General features: G+C 42.5%; 1 protein-coding gene, 1 long non-coding RNA gene and 1 pseudogene across 4 annotated transcripts in view; 2 read left to right on the top strand and 1 right to left on the bottom strand.

Annotated features, from left to right (window-relative positions):
- Positions 1 to 22954, bottom strand: part of si:ch211-180a12.2 — an 86660-nt gene that overhangs the window by 26808 nt on the left and 36898 nt on the right. The gene's annotated exons all lie outside the window — the stretch shown is intronic.
- LOC116061565 lies at positions 10867 to 15545 on the top strand (annotated as a pseudogene).
- On the top strand, positions 18119 to 19722 carry LOC116061573. Of its 2 annotated transcripts, XR_004107742.2 has the most exons (4): positions 18119 to 18199; positions 18393 to 18466; positions 18586 to 18740; positions 19709 to 19722. It is a non-coding gene; the product is annotated as an uncharacterized LOC116061573 (long non-coding RNA). The 2 variants fall into 2 exon arrangements; XR_004107741.2 differs by lacking the exon at positions 18119 to 18199 and having other exon boundaries at positions 18337 to 18466.

Genomic DNA, 22954 nt, shown 5'->3' with positions numbered 1-22954 from the left:
CAGCATCTTACCTTTATGCACTGATGAAACAAACATATTGTTAACTAAGTCAGTAATCTTACTGGAAAGTTTACCTTCACCTGGCATTATTCAACCTAACATCTAGTTAAAATTGTTTCAAAACAGACAGGATAGAAAAAGTAGTTTCATTAGTCTCTAAAAGGAATTAGATTTTACAGTGATGAAGACCACAAGGTTTCATTTTTTTTAAAAGTCCCATGGCATGAAAATTTCACTTTCTGAGGTTTTTTAACATTAATATGTGTTCCCCCAGCTTGCTTATGGTCCCCCAGTGACTAGAAATGGCGATAGGTGTAAACTGAGCCCTGGGTATCCTGTTCTGCCTTTGAGAAAATGAAAGCTCAGATGGGCCGATCTGGAATCTTGCTCCTTGTGACGTCATAAGGAGCAAGGTTACCTCCCCTTTCTTTGCTTTGCCCACCCAGAGAATTTGGCCCATCCATGAGAGAGAGAGACATCATGGCTTTCAAACGAGCAAAGTGGCAGTTGGTCAAGGCCACACCCCCACCCTCCACCTTGCCCCCCCTCTCTCCTCCTCAATAGCTACAGACACAGAAATGGCACGTCCTAAGGAAAGCTCATTGTGGGACTGGCTCTAGTGGCTGAAATTCTGCACCAAGGCTGAATTTCGGGAAAGACTTCAGATACAGTATTAATGGACCACTAGGGCCTACATAAAAGCATCCAAAGAGCTTCATGTCATGGGACCTTTAACACCTTGGTTTTTGTAAACGAGACATAACGTGTTAATTACTTAACTTTAGAGGTGCTGCTGGGCAGATTTTTTTATGGACAGTTACACATACAGAGTTACTTTCCACCTCTCCATATCATGAACGTATGGGGGTCCGTTAAAAAACGAGGAAGTGGATATTAACCAACCAAATACAACTACATTTGACACATTACATTTTAATCACTGACTAAAAAACAAAACAGATATTGTTGACTGATTAGACTTCCTTATATATGGCGTTATGGATGTGCTTCATTCCTGAGCAAGTAATTGTGTGTTTTGAGCACAGAGAACCCTCTGAAAAGCTCTCGCTCTGCGCGCAGTCAGACGCTGCTGCGCTCCGTTCATGTCTCCCTCTCTCTCAACTTCTGCACTCTATGCGTGTCCAACTCTGACACACTTGCTCAAATTGTCAGTGTTACAAGTGTGCCACAAAAGGTCAGCAAAGAATTGAGAATAACTTAATGTAAAACATTAAACAGGGAGCACAATCTTACAGTTTTAATGGCTTTTTTGTTTTTTTGATGACGTAATTAATGTATAGCTCCATTTCTTTTTTGAATACAATAAAGTGAGGTTTTACTTTGGCAAATTTACATTTATAAATCTAAAACTTTGCAAATATTATGAGATTGATAAGAAAATATTCTTTTTCATGTATAGTATATCTGACAAAACCAAATATTACATTTTCCAGTAAAAGTTCAAAGTTACAGGTAATATTCTAGACAAATCTACAAATATCTTGCCACTGTTTGTGGGTATGTATACATTTCCAGAACAGATGCAATATTTTCAGTATGTGAGTCACAGAAGGCACATCTCAGGTCAATATCATTTTTGAATTTGACAAAAAAGGATCTAACCAATGAATAATTTTGAATGAAACTTCTTTAACCTTATTGACCAAAAGGATTTTTTGTGGGAGAGTCCAAACCTTTTTCCAGCATAAACTGCTTACACGATTGTTTCAATAAGCTATTCCGGGTGAAAGAGAAACAATATCACATTGAAATAGAGCACGGATCTTACAAACAGATGAGTTAAAAGACACTTTTCCAATATGTGAGTCAGTTACAGTTACAATGAACATAAAACACAAATGTGTTAGTTATATCTATAATATTCAAGATCTGTCTTATCTGTTTTGATCTTTAGGTTGTAATAATGGTAAACATACACCAGAGTCGTTGAGAGTAAAAGAGAAAAGGTTAAAACACATAAGGGCCCTGACACACCAACCAGACGGGCCGACCAGCGGCAGAAAAGCCAGTCGTACTGATCAGTCGGGTCCCCGAGGTCCAAAAAATGCCTCAGAACACACTGAGGCGACGCCGACTTGAGCGTACGCTCTGCGCTTGCGCGAAACGCAATACGTCTCCATAGCAGCAGGCGGCGATGCTCTGTATTGTTTCCATTAACGATAGTTACGTTATTGTAACTCCAGATTCTATGAGTATAGGCGTAGCCCTCTAAGCCACGCTATTGGGTTTATCCCTTCGCGCATGCGCAGTCGTGAAGATTTTCTTTCCCGCCCTAGCGTGCCGCTCGGGCTTCAACTACGTCCGCAAATACCGTATATAAACAGAGCGGACCCGTAGCTCTGCTCCGAACATAAGCTTTTTCTTCAGCTAATGTAACTGGAGCAGGTGGCTCGGATCTTAGAGGGCTACGCCTATACTCATAGAATCTGGAGTTACAATAACGTAACTATCGTTCTATTTCGTATAGGCTTCGCCCTCTAAGCCACGCTATTGGGTTAGGGCGAAGTTGTTGTAGTCAATGCCACCGGCGACCCAGAGCCCACAGTGGAACATAGACTAAACTTTTTTTCCCCTTCTGTCTCTCTCTCATGCACTGACAGGGGACTGTATCAGATAATCCGTTATCTAGGTAACGGGGACTGCCATGGTAATAATTTGGCCTAGCTGAGAGGCCAGGCGTGCATGATTGGTGAGGGTAGTACATGATTGATAATTATGGGACGCCTGAGTCCCTCCCAGCCACCCAGAGTAGGGGAGGACCCCAGGCAGTGCACATGCAGTGGCACATATCATGATTGTAGGCGTGCATGGCAGTGAGAGAGGATGTGTGATAGCGACAAATATATATATATATATATATATATATATATATATATATATATATATATATATATATATATATATATATACATACATACATACATACATACATATGTACATATATACATAGGCTACACATATATGTGGGACGCCGCTCTCCTCTCGGCACCCGGCCCACATACGACGGGGCATCAGCCGTCGTTGAGTGAGGATAGGACCGAGTGAGTAGAGAGGGCTCGGACATATCCCGCAAATAGAAACGGGTGAAAGGGCATGGGGATGCCCAAGAGGCCGCCGCGCACATGTCGGCTACTGACATGCCTCTGAACAGAGCTGTTGATGCCGATAGTGCCCTTGTAGAATGTGCCCGGATGCCCTGGGGGGGCTCCGCCCCCTCCGTGTTATAGGCCTGGGTGATAGCTTCACACAGCCAGTGAGACAGACGCTGTTTTGACAGGGCCGCTCCTTGGGAGTGTTCCCTATAGTGTACAAACAGCTGTTGTGTCCGCTTTATGTCCGCCGTGCGTAAAACGTACTGTGATAATGCACGCACCGGGCACAATCGGTGGGAAACCTCCTCCACGTCGTTGTAATGAGGCGGGGGGGAAAAACCCTGGAGGGAAAAAACCCTCGACCGAAAGGAATTTGTTAAAATTTTCGGTGTGAAAGAAGGGTTAGGCTGTAGGGTGGTTGCTCTCCTGTCCCCTCTAATGGAGAGACAGGACAGTGAAACTGACAGCGCACATAAGTCGCTCACTCGCTTGGTTGACGTCAGGGCAAGGAGAAGCGCCGTTTTTAGGGACAGCAACCTGAGAGAGGCTTGTGCCAAAGGCTCGAAAGGAGGCTTCCCAGAGCTCGAAGCACCAGGGCCAGATCCCATTGGGGAGTGAGAGAGCGCACGGCGGGTTTTTGTCGTCTGACCCCTTTCAAAAAATGCTTTACTAGGGGGTGCGCAAAAAACGTTCTCTCTCCATAGCCTTCGTGGCAGGATGAAATGGCCGCTGCGTAGGCTTTGACTGTGGACGGAGCCAGGTCGTTATCTACCAATGTTTGGAGATAAGTCAACACGAGAGGCAGAGGACACGATATAGGGTCTGTTTCCCTCTCTGTGCACCAGCGCTGGAAAGCGGACCAACGCACGTAACACGCTGTTGTGGAGGGGGCTCTCGCGCTCTGAATAGTGCGCACCACGGCAGTAGGCAAGCCTAACCTCTGCAAGCGTTCCCGCTCAGCAGCCAGCCCCACAGTCGCTGGGTTATCACTGGGGGGCGGTGAGATATCGCGCCGTCCAGCTGTGACAGAGCCCCAGGGGGACCACCATGTAGCCCGCGGACATCATGCCCAGAAGGCGCGTGACGGACAGCGCTGACACCTTTGCGCGTGGCGTGGTGCGCAACAGGAGAGAGAGCAGCGCGTCTTGCCTTGGTGTTGACAGCCTGGCTCTCATAACAATCGAGTTTAGCACTACGCCCAGATAAACTATCGATTGTGTGGGAACCAATGAGCTTTTCTGCCAGTTTATGGCGAAACCCAGTGTCTGCAGGTGCTGCAGAACTGCCACAGTGTGCAGCGCCGCCGTTTCCCGAGAGGGGGCCAGGATGAGCAAATTGTCCAGATAAAACAGGACTCTGACGCCTCAGCAACGGCTGAAGTGCCATCTCCATGCACTTTGAAAATGTGCGGGGGACCAGTGAGTAACCGAACGTTAGTCGGTTGTACTGAAAATGGGCCCCTTGGAAAAGAAGCGCAGGAATCTCCTGTGTCTGGGAATGATTTGGATGTGAAAGTATGCGTCTTTCAGATCCACAGATGTAAATCATTCTTGGTGGCGCACACATTCCAACACGTCTGATGGTCAGCATGTGGAATGAGCGCTCCATGACAGTAGCTCCCCTAGCTCTGTCATGACATGTGGCTCTGCCTGGGATGACACGGTTGTCTCCAATACGCCCGCGAAGCGAGGCGGGGGGGAGGCGAGCTGAAGTGTATAGCCCTGTGTTATCAGCTTTGACATCCATGAGTCCATGTGTGTCAGCCTGATCAATGCTGCGCTGTACTCTGAGAGCAGGCGTGCACATGTCTGTATGTTTGTTTACAGACATGGTCAGCAAGGAGCGCAGAGCCCATTACGCCGCTGGGCGAGACGTGAGATTGTGACGCCCAGCCCATGGAGGGCTCTGACGAAAGGGTCGGTCACCGCCGTGAGAGGCGGGAGCGGTCACCGGGTCATTGTCTTCCTCGTCCCGCTGGCATGGCCGCGGGGAGAGGGATGACTGTGCGGCACCATTCATAGTGAATGAGCGTTCGCTCCTGCTGTCTGCATAGTGAGAGAGCGGTAGAGCTCCGCGTGCAGCGGTGGGCTGGTGTGCACTTGTGTGGGGAACGACTGTCATGTTGTCAGCGCACTGTTCAATGGGAACAGGGGCTGCTTGGCTGAGGGGAAACTGCTCTTTAGATGGGTGGGGGTGGCCCTTAAAAGGGCCATTGTGTTTCCATCTCTCAACTGTATGTGGACAGACGTTTCCCGCACCCCGACGCCGCTGTTTGTTGGGGGGCTCTGGGGTGGGTTAGACCAGGTGGGGGCCGCCTTCATGGTCCTCCGGCTCCGAGAGGCCTGCCAGTCATGTGGAGCTGGCAGTCGCTGTGGAGGGGGGCCGGGCGGAGGAGCGGAGCTCGAAGCCTGGGAAAACGCAGCCGCAGCAGAGGCTGTGGCGCGCTTCCTTTCATGCCGCTGTTGTCACGGCGACGGCGCTGCTGTGGAGGAGCCGCCTTCCAAGAGCCGAGCATTCAAAATCGTTCCGCTTGGTGCAAATGGGATGTGGCTGTCTGTAGGCGGGGCCCAAATAGTCCATCAGGAGCTATGGGGCCGTACAGAAGCTTGCGTCTGATGTCAGTGGGTAGCTGTGTCCTGTGGAGCCAGATGTTTCGCTGGCTCCACAGTCTGCCACGCCATGACTCTGGACAACGCCACCGTGGACGCCGTGGTCAGGGTGAGGATCACGGTCATAGCTTTGCCAATCTCCATGACTAGCTCCGGAGGAGCAGCTCCCGGAGTAGGCTAATGGCCATGGCAGAGGCGGCGGAGGCTAGCAAAGCTATATTGTTCTGTGCCGCGAGACTCTGGGCCGCACACTGGTGTGCCCGGTCAGTGACCTGAGCACATACCTGATCCATGGGGCGAAGGAGGCGTAGGCTTCTGGTGGCCGAAAAAAAGTGGCCTTCGGAAGCAGGATGGACGCCAGACTCTGCTCCAGAGGGGGGACCGAAGGGAAGCCCGCTTCTGTGTCGCCTTGAACCCGGGTAAACGGGGCGTAGCGAAAGACGGGAACCTTCAGTTTCCCGGGCTGGGAGAGCGCCTCTTCCACAAACGGCCGAAGCTCCGTGAAGCGCGGCCAGAGTGGGGCCCGTGAAGAGGGTAAACATCCCCGCTCGAGAGGCCGCGAGCGGGGGCTGGAAGCTCAGCCGGGAGCGCTATGCCTCTCTGGTCTGCCGCCTTTGATGATCTCCGGCAGATCCAAAAGAGAGGGTAGAGCCTTCTTAATATTTTATATTATTGTTGCTCTCTGCTCTTGTTAATTATTTATGATTGTATATATTGTTGGCACATTTATGTATATAGTGTATATTTATTTTAAGTTCTGATAACCTATACTGTCATATTTTGTGCAGAATTGTGTTCATTGTCTTTTGGCAATGTTGGAGGTGGAGATTGTACACCTTAAAAAGTGTTTCCTGTTGTAATTGCAATAGTTAAATAACTGGATTCTCTTGTGTGTTTTTCAAATGCTCTAATGAAGGATTTGTGCAATTGAGAAATATAATTTTCTCTTTCACTTATGTTGTTGGGGGGGAGGGTGTGGGACGCTCGAAGGGGGTCTCGCCCTGGGTGTAAGTCAATGTAGAACCGCCCCTGGTTTCTAGATTGACATTTAAACATTTCAACCTCAACCTCAATTTCAACATGAGTTACATGTGACATGTGACATCGAAACCAAAATGACTGCCCTTGCTGGCCCAACCTGTTATTCTTCATGCCTTCATTTCTAAGGAGGAGTACACCTTGCTTCATGCATCCAGTTAAAACTAAAATAATCACAATAACAGGTTGGGGCAGCAAGGACAGTCATTTTGATTTCAATGTCACATTGTTTTGAAACAGACCGTTTCGTTTCAAATAAAAAAAGGTTGTTTTTATTAGTCTATAACAGAAATGAGTTAAGTGATGAGTTTATTATGCCTCTAGCTCTACTTTAAAAAAACAAAGCTGATTCTTAAAGAAATTGTTTGACATTTGGGGAAAGGCTGCCAAGAGTCAGATAAGAAGGCAAGGCAACTTTATTTATATAGCACATTTCAGCAACAAGGCAATTCTAAGTGCTTTACATAAAACATTAAATAGCAGTTAAAACAATTAAAGATTCATTAAAGACAATATAAAATAAAAACAAGCTAAAACGACTTTTCAAACCAATACATCCTCTCTCTTTTAAAGTTTTTGTTAACAGTGTTAGAGGTTTTGATCCAACTTCATGGTCATTTTTAAGAATGTACCTGTAGATTTGGTGCTGGATCGTTTTATGTCGAAATTCCTGTTTCTTTTAAACACAGTTAAAACAATGAGTAACCATCATTACTAAATTGTAAATTGATAGTTAATCAAACTGTAATTATCAGTTCTTTTACTGTTAAACTATTACATGTTTTAAATGCTTACAAAATATTAGCAATATTATAATTTATGTGATTTTATCATTAGTGTAATATAAAATAATAAGTTCATAAATTGACTGACAAGACAGAGTAAAGTAGGGGGCGGCCCAGATGAGATATTTGGATGTGTTGTCACACAGATGACAGTGATGTATGGTCATATTGGTTATGGATTTGAAAGTTATGGTCCTTTAAATCATATATAAGTCCCTAAATTGTGTGCAAGGTTGAAATTGCAGGCTGTAAAATGAGGAATTCAAGTAGCTACCAAACACTAGTTCTGGTTGTGGACAGCAGGAGCCCGTTTCAGGAAGGAGGTTTAACAAACTCTGAGTCTAAGCCTGAACTCTGAGTTGATTTACCCTGAGATGGGAAACTCTGAGTATGTATATATATATATATATATAAATAAAAGATACAAAATGTGAATGTAATTTCAACAGCAGCACAACCTTACTGCATAATAGTTGTCTTATCTGATGCCATCACTAGGCTGATTTAAGAATTGAATTTAGGCTGCTATATTTAACAGTGAGTTCATTTCATTCAGGTGTGAGGATGGTGGATCAGGAAAGACAGGGGAAGGCAACAGGTAGGTCTAACATTAGGTGGAAGTGTAGGGGGAGCCACTTGATACCAACAGATTAATTTCTTAATATTATTAATATGGAAAAACTAATGAAAAATCTATTACATAATATTGTTGTGACAATATGTCTTAGTGGAGAAGAACACAGGCAAGGAGTGAATGAGACAGACATGAGATCGGCGATGGCATCAAGTAGAGATGAGACCAGTGATGACATCACGTAGGGCTTCTATTAGTCAGACCACACAAAACTAAATGTCCAGTATGGTTTGAAGTTCTGTTGACCAACCTATTCACTGTGTCCTTTTTGGGGGGAAAATAGTGCAGACAGAGATAGAAAGCCACTCACCACTCAAATCACATCAACCAGGGGTTGCTGATTTTTTTTTTGCCAATTGTCACAATTAGGTTTCCAAGGGCAACCGTTAATGTTGCTGATAAACCTTTATTATTTAAAGCACATACATGATGATGTCTGGCACACTAAGTGTTTAAAATTGTTGCTGCATACCCCTCTGACACTGGGTAGTTGCGCCCCTGTGCATCTATAGTCGGGGCCTCAATATCATCTCCCGGTGTATGTTTAACTCCCTGTGAAGTAATACAGCTTCTTCATCGGGATCGTCAAAAGGAAATGCCATGTTTTGAGAAAAAAAAACGTGTTATAGTCTGCCTTACATGGTTAATAAACCAACACTGTTTATTTTTTAATGCACATAACAAACTGCGCCTGATACAGACTGAATGAATGAATGAAAGCGCGCTGTGTCAGAGGGGGGAGACTGAGAGAAACTCGAGGTTTATTGAAGAAAACTTTCGTTTAGACGGCGACGGCGTTTTTGGGGCTTAAAAACGCAAAAAAAGTGAAACCACCCTCCAGAGTGGAAATCTTAAAAACGCTCCACCGTCGCGTTCCCGTCTAAAGTCTGCTCCTTTTCGCCTCTCCTGGCTCCTCTGTAAAGAACACAAGTGTGGCAGCGAACAGACGCACTCCTACTCCTCAGTGTGTGTGTATGTGTGTGTGTGTGTGTGTGTGTGAGACGTGTGTGTGCGCGTGTGTCTGTGTGTGTTTACTGTTTACAGTCTGTGTGTGCGCTGCGGGAAACTCGGATCTGCAGGTTTAAATTCCCAGATCTGTTGTTCCAAAACTGCTTCACCAAACCAGGACCGTGTCAGCGGGGGTTTGGCAGAGAAGTAGAAGGAAGGTTCTACCACAGGCGTCGATTTCGGTGGGGACAGTGGGTACACGTACCTACCAGATTTCGTCATGAGTCATTTTGTACCCGCCACTTTTTTGAAAACCTCTAGCTCAATTTAGCTAAAAAAAAAAAAATCCATAACACATATTATTCATTAGTAAGCTACAGGACAGCGTCTTTCAAAACATGACCTGCGCGAAAGAGAAAAAAAAAATGAATGTGTCATTGTACCCAGCACTTATGGAAATGTACTTCCGAATGCGTCTCTGTCCCCAGCACATTTCAAACCAAACTGACGCCCATGGGTTCTACGCAGGCACGTGGACTTGGTGGTGTTGTGTGGCAGTGGTTCACACTACCACCTAGCCGCCTGGTGTGCATACTACATCGGATTTCACACACTTTTGCGTCACCATGCATGCAGATTTCCCCCCCAAATTGTCCGTCTAAAATGTGGAATAAAAAGTGAGAACGCAACGCCACCTTTGCATTTTCTCTTCAGATCGTTTCCATCTAAACATAGCCTAAGTTACCTCTCTTTCTGAAACGGGCTGGAGTTACCCCTCTCTCTCTCAGGTTTGATTAACCTCCCTTTCTGAAACAGAAAACCCAGAGTTTCCCTCATCTCAGGGTTAACAAACTCAGTTTTCACTAAACCTGCTTTCTGAAACGGACCCCTGGACTGGAGTGTTTAACAACATTACTGTTCACTGAATATTAGTGTAAACCACCCCACCTATTTCCAGCACGTGAGGTAATTGGTATGCATTGCTCCTGGGTTGTTATGACCATCACCTGTGTTGACTGGCTTGGTTTAAATTGACAAAAGAAGCGATTAACTGGGTCAGGTAACCCTGGTCTGACCCTGCCAAAGAGGTAGTCCGTTTCCTGTAACTTTGTATAAAACCTGGTCAGAAACTTACTCTGGTCAGAGTGAATTATACATCTTCTTGTGAACTTCTGTCTCCACTGTGCAGTGAATAAAACTCATCTGAACCAGCCACAGAATTGGACCTGAAAGATCTTTTTCTTCCACACTACCAACAAACATCAATATTATTCATAGTCACGGCAAAAAACAACAAACCTCTAAACATTTAGACTGGAAACCAGACCGTCTGTTTTTTCGTGCTTTTTTTGGGGACCATTAATCAGAAAAATCTAGGATGGGGATAGTCCATCTTGCCCATTTTTTACCCTTAATTTGTAAAAAAACTGGATTTAAAATATTAAATAAAACACTCCACTAGTAACCCTGCGGAAGCCTCTGAGCTACAGTCTTCAGCAATTAAGACAAATCAATTTGGTTACCAAAAAGCATGAGAAACAAAAACATCAACTCATTTGGAATTTTGGCCATGAGATTTCAATCTTTAGTTTTACCAGGAGCGTGAGAGTAAGTGTACTCTTCTGACCACATCTGAAATAATTTATCTGTACACTGATGTAAAACTTGCCTTCTATATTATAGCACAACTTATTAATTGTCAGCATTTCATTTGCATGGCAGAGATCAAATAAAGCGCCACATTGAGTCAAACTTTCATTTGTTTTTGTATGCTGTTCATTAATACTCCTATCCATGGAAAGGTTTGTTAGGTCTAACAACATTAAACACACAAACACTGAGTCATACATATGTCACCAACTCTTTATCTCTTTCCTACAGGGTCAAAGGCTCAGGGTAAGCACAGTCCCATGTAATATATTCCAGAGATGCACTGTAACAATGAACACAGCTACAAATAAAAAAAACACTTTTAGCTTCACACATTATACAGCCTCAATTAACTTCATGTGTATTGACACACAGATGTCTTTGCTCTGTCAGATTGTGGGCTGGCACCTCTGAACACAAGGATAGTGGGTGGTGTGAATGCCACAGCTGGGGCATGGCCAGATCAGTGACCAGTGGGTACTCACAGCAGCCCACTGCATCATAACGTAAGAGAAACTCATAGCACCCGCATCTGTTGCCTTATTGAACTTGGTGATGGGAAACCCTACGATAAGAACAAAGTCACGCTTCACTATTAGCTAACAAACAATTGGTAGCCATTGCCTGGTTTACGTCAGCATTACAGGAGTCTAACTTTTCTTTGTTAGAACAGTAGAATTGGTTTTCTGGGGCTACAATGCACATAAACAACACATACATGGGTTAGCCATGTCTATAATAGTATTCAAAAGAGCTGTGTTAACTGATGTAAAACCGGCACCATTGTTGACATTCGGGTTGGTTAACCCATTTTGATCTTTAGGTTATAATGACTCTGGTAAACATACACCAGAGTCCATAAGTGAAAAGAGTAAAACACATAACAGTTACTTTGACCAACAGTAATTTGACATGCTAGATTAGAATGTTGTATTAGCAACAATTCAGACCAGATGCCTGTGTTGGTTAGCTTACTTAGCTGTAACATGCTCACTGAAAAACTAAATTCTACTAAATCATACAGCAACGATAACAAAACAGCTAGCTACTAGGCTACAACACCCAGCTGAAAGATTAGACTGTCTGACCAAATCAGCAGCATGTTGCTGTTCTGTTTTTGATCCCCTCAGGTCCTATGGTTTGATCCAATTTCTGCCAAGAGCAACGCGTGGCAATTTAAGTCTGATCCAAGTCAGGAACAATGCACACTAATAATACATAAAAGTGAAATGTGCCAGAATTAGCCTGGAGGCTATTTTAAATCCGCTGTCCCTGGACTGGTGGTAAGAGATCACCCTAAAATGAGATAAAAATGATTGAGCTATTAATAATACATGCAGATGTGTCCCTATACAATAAAAGTTGATTATACTAATGCTAACAAACAATCGATCTATAAATTGCAGGAACGTCTGTCTGTGTGTTATGTGCATGTCTCTCAAACCGTTAGTCCGATGGATTTCAAACTTGACAGGTGTCTTGCTACGGGCACGAGTAAGTGCGGTGCCAAGCTCTCAAAAAAACAACATTGCTGGGACGACAACAAGCAACATACTATTTCCCTAACTATACAATAGTGAAACAGACACAGGCAGAGCACAAAAAAACACAGACAGAGCAGGAGACACAAAATGGCAGCAAATTTAGTGCCTAAACTAATGTTGACATTGCTGACTACTTGTTAGCCATGTCTTTAAGTTATGGATGCAGATTAGAAAAAGTGCACCCGAGACATGGTTTAAGTCAGCTCAGGTCCTCTGGGCTTCTTATTTTGAGTCTAGTTCTTTCCTTTCTTGGGAAACAGGAGTAGAGTGGTGGGGGTCAGTCTCTTGCTTTGCTTTTTTTTTTAGCAGTCTGCTTTTACTGAATTGAGGAACTGACATTTACTAATACACCACCAGTCTAGTTCTGATAAAACTTGATGCAACCTGTTAGTTTTCTTCATAATTAGTCTTTATTGAATTCTTCTTTTATCCAGAAACGTTCTTAGTGCATGGATTCTCTACTTCGGAAGAGTGACTCAGTCTGGCCCCAATGTTCATGAGGTGAACCGCACCGTGTCCAAGATCATCATACATCCTGACTACAACAACGTGCCGTTCAACAACGACATTGCCCTAATGAAGCTCAGCAGCCCTGTCAATTTCACTGACTACATCAGACCTGTCTGCCTGGCAAGTAACTTCAGCCAGTTTCACAACTCCACCCCCTGCTGGGCCACTGGCTGGGGCACACTTGGAAAGGATGGTGAGTATTGGCAAAGCCCGTCTACGGAAAGCCGTTCCACTCCCTATTAAGCCCCATTGTACCTACTTTGGTTGCAGTTCCACCAGAGTTCCACTGGGGGTGATCACGGTCCAGTGCAAAATGAATGGGACCCTATGGAGCTAGACGGCTAAATTTGTCTCTTTCGCCTGATTGTCGTTGAGAAATCTCAGATTTGATTGTAGTTTTTGCAAGTTCAACATGGATTATAGGTCGAAAGTTGAATGAACGAGTACTTATGCCCTTTCGATTTGTTACAGGTTGAGTCGTTGTTGCCCATAACACGCTAGCATTCTGCTAATGAATGCTGATTGGTCAGTGAAGGACAGATTACGATCGGAGATCCCGCTTGACGGCATCCGAAGCAGAACCAGAATGCCAGAGTGAATATTTCGGCGTGGTCTTTAAAGCATTAGCAAACCTCTTTCTAGCACGTGTATTAACAGGGAGAGTCTAATCTGTCAGCTGTGTTGTCGATGCCTCGAGAGAAAAAAGGAAGCGACTCAGAGCTTGCCGTAAAGCAGAATCTCTGGCCGTATATGTGTATGACGTCATTGACATTTTAAAAGGCTTTTTAGAACAAAAAAGCCACTTTAAAAAAATCTAACACCCAGCAGTGTGTATTTTCTTAGTCTCCCCTTTCAAATGCAACATTCAAATTACTAGACAAAAAATGATATCCTGAGAAAAGTGGATTTTGAGGGGTATGCTCCATAGAGTCCCATTCATTCTGCACTGGCCTGTGAGCGCCCCCCTATATGGAACTCTGGTGGAACTGCAACCAGTTCAGAAGCCGGAAGTAACGAGAGAGTGGAACTTCTTCCCTTATTAGAAATTCTTTGGTATTGGCATCACAACCCAAGAAAGAAACTGCTAAACATCATCATGTTACTGTATTGTCATTGTGAGCATGTTAGCATACTGACATTAGCATTTAGCATGCACAGAGTTTATGCTCAACGCATTGTTCTTTGCAGTATTCTCCGAAACACCAGAGGGCGTACAGACAAAACAAAAATCTGTAAATAAGCAAGAAGTAGTAGAGAAGAAGAGACCGGAAGTAAAGGAAACCAGGCTGCCTGGCAACAGTAGTAAACACATCCATGTTAAACACCGATGTACCACGAAACATTACATTTATCTACTGTAATCATTAATGTGACTGTTGTTTATCTCCAAATCGAAATTACTGTCTGCCTGTAACACTGTTAAGAACACTCTTTCCATGAAGCTGTTTTTTTAGCTTTGACAAAACGATCTCTCATGTTTTTCCCACACTCTCCAGCAAAATGTGTTGAACTAAAAGCGCAGCACACCAGGTTACAAAAATTCAGAGCTGCACAACCATGCGCCGCGACAGCCTTTGTGCTGGAAACGACACGTTATTATGAATCCCACGTAACTTCTAGACATGGTAGTGTGTGAATGCTATTGAAGGGCGGGTCTTGCCTAGAAGTTGCGTGGGTTCCATAATAATGCGGAAAGGACAGCCGAGGTGACATCATATTATGCCGTGCGCACCTCCCATCCAGAACACCACGGCGACCATAAATTAAGCTTTACAGAGCTGCTAGCATTACTGTAGACTCTTATCTTGTTTCCTGGCAATTAATCCTCTATCACCCTCTTGTTCTATCGCATAGTTGACAACTCAGGTACAGGGTGCACTGTCTCATGAACAAATTAATGTATATGGTACAAATGTTTTTGACAAGAGATACGCTGCAAAAAAAAATCTCCTCAAAACTGTGCAACAAAAGTAAACAAAACTATTTCATTCCCTCTCTCCCACAGAGCCCAACGTAGCCTTTGACTCACTGCAGGAGGTTCAGATTCCTGTCATTGGAAAAAAGCAGTGCAGTTGTGACTACCTCCCAGTACAAGGACTAAACAGCACTGACAAAATGATTTGTGCAGGACAAGAGAACAAAGGAGTGTGCCAGGTTAAAATAACCAATTGTTGTAATATTTGAAGCAGCTGTACTGAATACTTAAATACTATTTGTTTTTCTTCTTAAAATGTTATTGTCAGTGATAATGTGCTAGGCTAGATAAGACTACTACAGTCTCATTTTGCAGCATTAATTAACAGTTTGTGTTTTGTCTCTCTGTTTTAAGGGGGATTCTGGTGGACCTTTGCAATGCAAACAATCCTCAATGTGGATCCAGGCTGGCATTACCAGTTTTGGAATACCTTGTGCCCTAGCTGGTTTTCCTGAGGTTTATGCCTGAGTGTCTGACTTCCAGACTTGGATCATGGATCAAGTGATGGGCGCGAATGTTCACTTTGTGACATTCAGATCCAGTGGCACCGACCAGGACAACAGCTTTGTGTGTTGCAGCTCCGTCCCTGGAAATGCAACCACAGCAGCTCCAAACGCGACTTCCACAGCAGCTCCAAACGCGACTTCCACACCATCAACTGTAGCAACTGAAGTTACATTAATTGTCATCTTAGTGACACTGTTCCTGCAGCACATTGTAGCTCCATAGCACAGGTTTCAACTTGTCTTTTAAATCATTTTAGAAAGATTATATTTATAACCTGATGATTCTAGCGGAGTTTGTGTGGTGAAAGTGTTGCCTGTAGCTTTGAAGCATGGTTTTGTCTCGGTTGTAACATTTCATTGAATGGCCTATTTGAATGCAACACAAACTTCATTTAAGATATCTTCTCTGTAATACCAATCATTTTTCAGAAATAATGGCATAAAGCCATTCATGTTATCATTTGCACCACAATACACTTAATACTAAAGGAAATAAAAAAAATACAATAATCATCCATTTGTCTTTAACGGATTTGTCACAATGGGTTAAAATAAAAGATAAAATCAAGATCTGATAAAGAAATAAATGGCTTTAGTCTGAATTGGTACTGCTGGTATTGGTATTTCCGGTGTTGGGAGTAACTGTAAAGCGTTACAGTAAGCTACATCGGTTGATTGAGACATAACATTTGTATGCATGATCATGGTGGTTAAGTATGACACACTGTAAGACAACAGTAGGGCTCAAGCATTGCTTAAAATATTGGAAAATATATTGGAAAATGCATAATTTAATAGAACTTAAGTGAATGATAAACTAGAATAGAGAGTAGAGCACTGAGCTCTCTTAAAGTGCCCATATTATGAAAAAGAACACTTTCTGGGATTTGGGGTGTTCTTTTGTGTCTCTGGTGCTTCACACACATACAAACTTTGAAAAAAATCCATCCATGCTGTTTAGAGTGAGATACGGTTTCTGAATGTGTCCTGCCTTCAGTCTCTGGGTGAGCTGTTCAAAATCGGCACGGCTTGCGACATCACAAGCCGCAACGAGCTGGCTAACCGCAACCATTAGCTCGTAGCGTTAGCATGCTAACGCTATCGCTAATGCTAGCATGCTACCTCATTCTCAATAGCAAAGCACTGCTACAACACACACAAGTTCACCATAATCTACGAAAGAACTACTTACATGTGCGCCCTCATTTAGAAGTCTCCCAGTTAATCCTGCCTTGTAACTGACCGAAGTTGTAGAAACAGCCTTTCTTTTACTGTCTATGGAGCTAGCTAGCTGACATGATCTACATCTGAGCTACTGCATGTGCAAGTGCAATCAAAGATAGTACAGAAGAAGAAGAAGAAAAGAGGTCTCACTCTGTACACTCAAAAAATTGAATCGGGGGGTTGTGCACTTTAAATAGTTGTTTAATGTTCAGTTTACTTAAAATACATGTCTTTGTTAGGTTAAAATGTTATTTTCAAGTAAAGTCCATGTAATTGTGTCTATTGTTACCTGTAAAAAATATTAATGTGTTGATAAATCCCAAAACATTTAATTAAAGTGAATTAGGATTGCAATACTTGTTACATCCTGAAGATGGCAGTATAAAACACCAGCTGCCATTTAAACCAAAAAAGGAGAAGACTGAGATGCGTCAGACTGCGCATGCGTATAGCTTTGAACTCCTGACCTGACCCCGCCTGACCCTCCTTCGGTTAATTTCGGTAACGGAAAAGTTGCAGTTGGTGTTTGGTGTCTTATTTGGAAAAAGGTAGGAGGACATTTTCTTTCACTCGAACCTGTTGTGTAATATTTTCATGTTGAGCATGATTGTACTTTGTGTTTGTGATGCAAACTGCTGTAAAATCAGGTGGGTCTTCGATATGTTCGCTAGCAGACTTAGCTAGCTAGCTAACGTTAGCTGTATGACCCAGGTCAGTTTGCTGTTTATCCAGCAGGGCGCTGCTTAGCTATATCTAACGTGTGTTGTAGTGTTTCTAAACTTGAATTTAGTGCTGGTGGCCCAATGTAATTAGCTCAGATTAGTGGTTAGCTCCGGTCAGCTCGAGTGGAGCAGAGGGAGAGGGTGAACAACCAGAAAAATTACGTTCGGGGTCGCTTCCACAGTGGTGTGGCCGCGGCGCTTTCGCGGTTTATTAGAACAGGTAATCCGGCAGGCCACAACACCACAAGCAGCATGCTGCTACTAATGTTAGCCTCTGAGCCTGAAGTGAATGTTGTGGCTGTGTCATGCTCGCTGCGCGCTAAACTTTCTGCATTTAGCTAATACAGATAAACAATAGAAAAGGTGCCTATTTGTGGAGTTGACCCATCTACTTATTTGTGGTGAATTTGGAAGTTTACTTTGCACATTTATTTAGAGTATAAAATATATAGCCCCCCCAGCCAAATCATTAGTTAATCTTTTCATTATTTTTTTAATTGGGTTGAGTGTGTGAAAGTCATGCTAAAGAATGATGTAAAAGCAGGCTTTAAGGACATTTTTGTCATATTGTAGCTCAGCAACACTATGTAACTACAGCTCGCGCTACCCTCCACTTCGGTCCCCCTACAGGTTCTCTCATTGGAACTACAGCTCGCGCTACCAGCCGCTTCGGTCCCCCTACAGGTTGTCTCATTGGAACTACAGCTCCCGCTACCCTCCACTTCGGTCCCCCTACAGGTTGTCTCATTGGAACTACAGCTGCAGCTAAAAGTTGCATGGTGTTGCTTTAAGAACCATGTAAAATGTGCCCCAATAATTGATCTGTTAACATCTTTATACATTTGTCTCTTTTAGTAATCATTATGTTGCAACATTTCAGATCCTGAACAATTGCTTCGTTGATGATTTGTGCTCCTGTCTGGATAAGACCTACACATAAGGTAAGATCATAACTAACTACCTAATTACTGTAAAATCGGGTTTTGCATATTTTTAGGAACATTTATTGGAGGACAGCTTCATTATCTTGTTCTGAATAGATTTTTTTATTTTTATTTTAAGGTATAGCGCTCTCTTAAATGCAAGTAATGCATTTCAGTAGTTGATGGCTTCTGTTAATATGTTGAATTTCAGATCCTGGCTGGGATAGCCTTTGTCAGCTCCCTCCTTATTGATGTGTTATAGCTGGACTGCGGAGCTTGCATGTGGTACGTTATGGCAGAACATAGAAAAACCTTTTTTATGAGTTATTACTAAAATAATGAATGTTGACTGTTTTAGTAGTAGGTACCATTAATATAATTTGTGTTTGTGGACATGTTTTCAGATGGAGGCAGAATTTGTCTTACTACTACTACTCCCCTTCTCTCAAAGTTCCTTACACAACTTGACCAACGCACTGAGCAGCTCATGAAAGTGTTGAAGAACAAAGGAGGCTCTGCAGGGAGGAAAATCAGGATCATTATGGCCCCAATGACACAGGTATGTTTTGCTGTTGGTAGAAATTATGGAATTATAAGTTGATGTTGACTAGTGAATCTGACTGACTAGACAGTATCTGTGAATGCACCCTTAAGAGTAGGCTATAAAGGTGGGTTTTGATAGTTGCCTGAACAGCAACTCTTGTGCTTCTTTCAAATTTTTTATCACTGTAGCTGTGTTTAGGGATCAAATGTATTGAAATTTGGAATGAGAAAAAGTTTGCTTCTCAACATACAGCACTGATCACACAAACAATTGAGGCCGGTTTTCGGGTTTATCTATTAATGAGTGTTGTGAGAAGGTAAGGGACAAAAACTTCAGTTTTCGTACGTGAGAGATTTAAAACAAACAAGATTCTTTACTGTTTTTTTCTTTCCCTTCCCTGTTAAATGTGGACATCTACAAAGTGGTGGTAACCTTGTTTGAGATGTCATCCAATTAACATGTTTATAGAAATGTGGGTTTGTGTAAGCATTATTGTTTTAAACTTGTACATCTAGAGTTTTTTTCGGACATTAACAGTAAGGTGATAATTTTACTTCCAGTTAATTAGTGAGGTTGTAGTGGGTGTTGGCGGTGTACAGTTTTAATGTACAAATGTTTTAGTATTGTCTACCTACATGAGAATATTTGGAACACAATGTAAACAAAAACAATGAAGATGAAAATATCTAAGTATAGTTAAAGAGAATCTATAGCAGAGCTGTTGGATTGCATTAGATTGCCCTACCTAATAAAGTGCTTAGTCAGTGTTTATTAAATGTAAATGATAAAAATGATCTCTAGTTTGTTACAGTCACCCAGCATTACTTCATCTTATTATTTATACACATACTGTTGGGTGATGCTATTAAAATGATTATATACAGGTAATCTGAATTGCATAGGTAAAACATTTTCTAATATAATTGTTTTTCTCCTTGCTCTTTCTCCTCTGTAAAGGAAGCCGATGCTACAGCTGTTGAGAGGGAGCTTGAGAAGTTACCTTTGGTATCTACAGCATCAATGTTAAGGGAGGTGATACCACCACTCCTCCAGCCGATGTTGGAATTGTGATTGAGGGTGTTGAAGTTCTGCACGACTTGGGAGACTTTGCCTCTGCATGTGCCCTCAGTTATCCTAACGGACTGAAAGCCTTCTTTGAAGTACTTCAAAAGCTCTTCCTTCAAATGGATGCTTGCAGACTTTCAACCAAGGTACAGCTGCTCAAGAACTAACTGTACGAATGAGACAATCACTTATGTGGATGCTGAATGTTCCATAGAACAGGAGAAATATTTTGGGCCGAAACTGAATAAAATTATTACCTGTTTGAAAATAGAGCAGAGAAACTTCACTTGAGGAAAACAACCAATTGTTTTGCAAACTTTTGAAAAACTTTTACCATACATGAAAAGTGGTAGTTGAGTGGCACTACTAGAGAAGTGATGTAGAATTGAGAGACCATGCTGCGCAAAAACGGTTGATATATAACTATGGATATTTTGTGGATGTTTTAACACTAAGCTGCATCAAAAACAACTGCAACGAAGTTCAAGCATCAGACCATCTTTCATATACCCGTTAAAGAAATACTACTTTAACAGAGAGTGGATGTTTGTTAAAGTGTTAACATCTAAAATAAAGTTTCCAGTGGAAAGGCTGTTAGATGGAGAGACTATTATTTTGTTGTAAACAAATTTGAAAATTGTAAAAAGTATTATTTATTAAACCGTAAAAAGTATGTTATTTATTAAAAAGTGTGAATTATTTATTAATTTGCTATCAATCAATTGATTTGCAGCTGTAATTCCATGTTACAAATGTGTACATGCATTTAAATGTTACTTTATTGTATACAATGTTACTGTAGTGTATAGAATTGCACCAAAATGTTACTGAATCACTGCTGTGTTGGTGAATAAAGGAAATAAGAAAACTATGTTGGGTGTACCAAATTCATTTGTGTGGAACCTGTTGACAAACTTAAATTATGTCAAAGTAAATAGTAAAACTTATAGTGGATGAAAACCTAATGTTTTCATTAACTGAAATTAAATGTATTATTTAATGACTACAAATAAGATATATGCTTAATTGACAAATGTAAAATATGTAGCCTGTACATATATTATTTAGGTTAATATAACGTAACTGACTTAATTTGGTTAAGCTTAAGTATCTCTTGTTGATCAGAAGTAAAACATTGTAATTAGCTGAATTTACAATCATTGTGTTACTGTAACAGAAGTTAGTTAAATTAAATGACCTTAATATTTTTGCTTTTAACTAACCGAATAAAAATACGTGGAACCTGTTGACATAATAAATTTAATTAAAGTGCCCATATTATGAAAAAATCACTTTTTCTGGGATTTGGGGTGTTATGTTGTGTCTCTGGTGCTTCCACACACATACAAACTTTGAAAAAAATCCACCCATGCTGTTTAGAGTGAGATACGGTTTCTGAATGTGTCCTGCCTTCAGTCTCTGGGTGAGCTGTTCAAAATCTGCACGGCTTGTGACGTCACAAGCCGAAACAAGCAGGCTAACCGCAACCATTAGCTCGTAGCGTTAGCATGCTAACGCTACCATGCTAACGCTAGCATGCTAACGCTAGCATGCTACCTCGTTCTCAGTAGCAAAGCACTGCTACAACACACACAAGTTCACCATAATCTACAAAAGAACTACTTACATGTGCGCCCTCATTTAGAAGTCTCCCAGCTAATCCTGCCTTGTAACTGACCGAAGTTGTAGAAACAGCCTTTCTTTTACTGTGTATGGAGCTAGCTAGCTGACATGATCTACATCTGAGCTACTGCATGTGCAAGTGCAATCAAAGATAGTACAGAAGAAGAAGAAGAAAAGAGGTCTCACTCTGTAGCTAAAACAGAGACCAGCTGAAAAGAGGATCTGCAGCAGTGAGAGAGAGCACTGCAGTACAACACAAATATGGTGTTTTTTGAAAATTAAACCATGTAAACCTATTCTGGTACAACCTTAAAATACAATTATGAACCTGAAAATGAGCATAATATGGGTGCTTTAATACATGCAGGCTGTGACTGCACATAATGTACTGTGCCTTTGCACACGCCTGCTCACGAGCTCAACAGTAGTTTGGACATAAGCAGCAAAAATATGACTCTTTAAGACAGAATGAACATATCCGTGGATAGACCATAATGGGCCACTATAAACAGCAGCAACCCAAGTGAACAGATTTTTCAATATACACATTTTCAATATATGTGTGTAAACTCATCAACAGAGAGACAGCAGGACTGTACATTTGAGTCTGATCTTTAAATTTAAAAAGGTGTTGTTCTAAAACGTTCAGCATCTTACCTTAATGCACTGACGAAACAAATGTATTGTTGACTGATAAGTCAGTAATCTTACTGGAAAGTCTACAATCACTTAGGGCCTCATTTATAAAACCTGTTAAGCAAGAAAAAGTTGCGTGAAACAGGGTGAAATTTGCCGTCGCAATCCTCGCAAAAGTCGGGATTTATAAAGAACAACCACGCGTGTGCGTAATACTCCCAAGGTTTTGTAGACTGCGTTTTAGTGAACTCCGATGGTATCCCCGTTTTCCGAACCCAACCCAGTTTTTGTTTTCCTGAACCCAACAATCCCGTTCTTTCCAAGCCGACCAGAGCCGGTCGCGGCGCCCGGCGAGGAGCTGCCAGCAACGGGGAGAGGCAGGGGCACTAGCGGCGCCAGGATTTTGATTGTAGGTGGGCCTCCAGAAATCTGGATGGGCCAGTTAAAATAAGCCCAAAAAAAACCCCGGGTTCCCCTTCATCTCCGTTTCAGCGCTTTTCTTCGGCACTGAGGACAGCGACTCAGTAGCCTACCTGTGTGGCCCTTGTGTCGCTGTCCTCAGCTCTGTGCTGAAGCGGGCAAAGACATACACCTTGGCAGTAAGCCTAACTTCATTTATCTCTTTTGAACGTTCAATACACAAAAAGACTGAAACAGAATTATATCTTTGGAGGGTCTGTTTCTCTCTCTCCATTTACGGCGGACAGGGAACTGTCCAAAATTATTTAACTTTTTCTTATAAATTCAGAATGACAGAAGAACTGTATCGACATGAAATAACAGCCTAACTGTTAGCCTACTTGCCTTGCTGGTGTGAGGGGGTGGCTACGGGAGGACTTGATGGGGAGAGGGCGGCCGAGCAGGATGGTAACTCGTCACTTGTAACCGCGTTACTTAAAATGGCA

The sequence above is a fragment of the Sander lucioperca genome, chromosome 22, assembly GCF_008315115.2.
Source record: "Sander lucioperca isolate FBNREF2018 chromosome 22, SLUC_FBN_1.2, whole genome shotgun sequence".
Classification (NCBI taxonomy): domain Eukaryota; kingdom Metazoa; phylum Chordata; class Actinopteri; order Perciformes; family Percidae; genus Sander; species Sander lucioperca.
The sequence above is the reverse complement of the archived record's forward strand: the minus strand, read 5'-3'. Positions and strand labels throughout refer to the sequence as shown.